The sequence below is a fragment of the Sander lucioperca genome, chromosome 10, assembly GCF_008315115.2.
Source record: "Sander lucioperca isolate FBNREF2018 chromosome 10, SLUC_FBN_1.2, whole genome shotgun sequence".
Taxonomy (NCBI): domain Eukaryota; kingdom Metazoa; phylum Chordata; class Actinopteri; order Perciformes; family Percidae; genus Sander; species Sander lucioperca.
The window spans coordinates 34377156-34379333 of record NC_050182.1 but is presented as its reverse complement, the minus strand read 5'-3'; the positions used below and the strand labels follow the sequence as shown (position 1 = coordinate 34379333).

The 2178-nt window shown below is 42.2% G+C and overlaps 1 protein-coding gene across 1 annotated transcript in view; it reads right to left on the bottom strand.

The window, feature by feature from the left end:
* Positions 1-1171: 1171 nt before the first annotated feature.
* The window catches only part of lratd2b (LRAT domain containing 2b), a 13121-nt gene continuing 12114 nt past the window's right edge, over positions 1172-2178 (bottom strand). Inside the window, exon 3 of the mRNA XM_031278348.1 lies at positions 1172-1186. The gene's annotated coding sequence lies outside the window, so the exon portion shown is untranslated. The remainder of the gene's footprint in view (positions 1187-2178) is intronic.

Here is a 2178-nt window from a genome sequence, read left to right as displayed (position 1 = left end):
TACGGGATGGGGCTGGCACTTTTTATTCGAAAAAAATATCTAATTTGTTCATGCTACAACAGGGTTTAGGATTTGGCTACATGGGTTGTGTTCGAATTAAATCAAACAAATGAAGTGTTCGTTCTCACGTGTTTTAAAAAAAAAAAATCAATGTAGTATGCTACAATCAAATAGGCAAAGACGCAGTGGTGGAAAGTTACAATGTACAATTACTTAAACACTATTATAATATATTGGTACTTTGGGTATTTCTATTTTTTAATGCCACTTTATACTTCTACTCCACTACATTTTAAAAAAAAATCTATAATATTTACTTCTCTACTTTTGTTCGACAGTTAGAGTTGCTAGTTATGTGGCGTATGTCATAAATCACTAATTATGACATATCTTGTTTTAATTCAGACAAAAGCAGAAAGGTAAAAGCGACCACTTGTGGTCTTAGGGGTGTGAAGGAGTTATGTGCTGTAACTATTTCCTGGCAAACATCAGCCCTGCAGTGATGTTTCGAGACAACCAAAATAATAGCCAGACATGCTCTAGGAAGAAGTGCTGGGTGGATGGATCAACTGTTGTTTGTCAACTAATATTAGAACTTTGAACAGAGCCAGGCTAGCTGTGACCCCTGTTTAAATGCTAAGCTAAGTGCCTCCCAGCTCCAGCTTTGTATGTACATCTCAAACATCGGAGAGTGCTATCTTGTCATCTCACTAAGAAAGCAAATAACTGCATCATCCCAAAATGCTGAACTGTTCTTTTACATCATCTATAATAATAATACATTATATAAAGTAATAGTATGCAACCTTGGCAGCGACAAATCTGAATACTGAGAACATTCCTTTTGACATTCCTAAGAGCATTTTACAAAATTTGAATTAAGTTTGTTTAAAAAGTTAAGTTTTGAATGCAGGATCTTAACTTGTAGCAGAATGTTTCCTGTATTATGCTATTTTTGCTTTTACTAAAACTTCTTTCACACCACTGGTGATTATCTACACCTATGTTGTTTCTCTCCCATAGAGTGCCAGGCGGGTGGCATTAGTCTGGGTGGGCGACACCAAGGTGTCCAAAATCTCTCTGCAGCCCTCTGCTCCATTGAGCTGCACAGTGGAGCTTAGGAAGAAAGAAAACAGTGCTAATCATTACCCACACCCTCACCCACCGCCCTTCCTTTTCCTCTCTGCTCCTTCCCACCTCCTTCCTCTCATTAAAATAAGTCTGAGAGAGCTAGCCTGCATGCTGATGCTTTGTTAAACACTCTTAATTGAACTTGAGGATTTTTAATGTGCCATCATTCAAATGCTTAGTCTGTGCGCTCTCGGCTGCTTAGTCCAAATTGCCCTCTGTGCTGCATTTATCTCCACCTCCTCCACTGCACGTCCATTCAGCTTTTGGTGGAAGGGAGGAAGGGCTCTGTGGCAGACTTGTAATGTGCAGGCATGAACGCAAAGGACATTGACTTTTTATACAACAGAGGGAACAAAAGCGTTCACTTGGTGCCAGCTGGGAGTTTCATCATCAGCTAGGAGACAGAGAGGGCAAAGTGAGAAAGTGAGAGAGAAAGGAAGCAGTGGGAAAGAGCAAGAGAGTGAGAAAAGTTATTGGACTAGATGGGGCAGGGTGACATCAGTAGCATCACAAGCAGGGGCACAAATTAGCTGGAGAGAGACGCGACGCAGCATGGGAGCCGACAGCTGGGGCCCCGCGCGCAATGCCACCAGGGGATTAGCAGGGTTTCAGGATCTGACACAGAGGGGATGAGCGTCATGGGTAGAATAAAGAGCAACGCGGGGATTAGAGAGCTTCCCAACACTCCACCAACACTCATGAAGGGCTTAAAGGGCTATAGATATCATTAATGAATGAACAGAGAGACAGAGAGAGAAGGTTGGGGGAGTTGTCTCTTTGCTTTTATTCAGCCTGACAGCCCCCCCCCCCCACTCTGATTTTTAATGATCATACATTCCACGTAGATACATTAAAAGTCAATGAGAGGCGGGCCAAAGAGGCAAACTGCCTGTGTGTTGATCATTCAACATAACACACAGCACACCAGACAGAGCTGGCCGCCGCTGATGGGTGTATGTTCAGTTCATGCCACCCTCTGATGATTAGACCTGAATTATTCATCTGAAAGTCGTGGTGAAAATGTCAAACATGTATTTGAATAGTTCT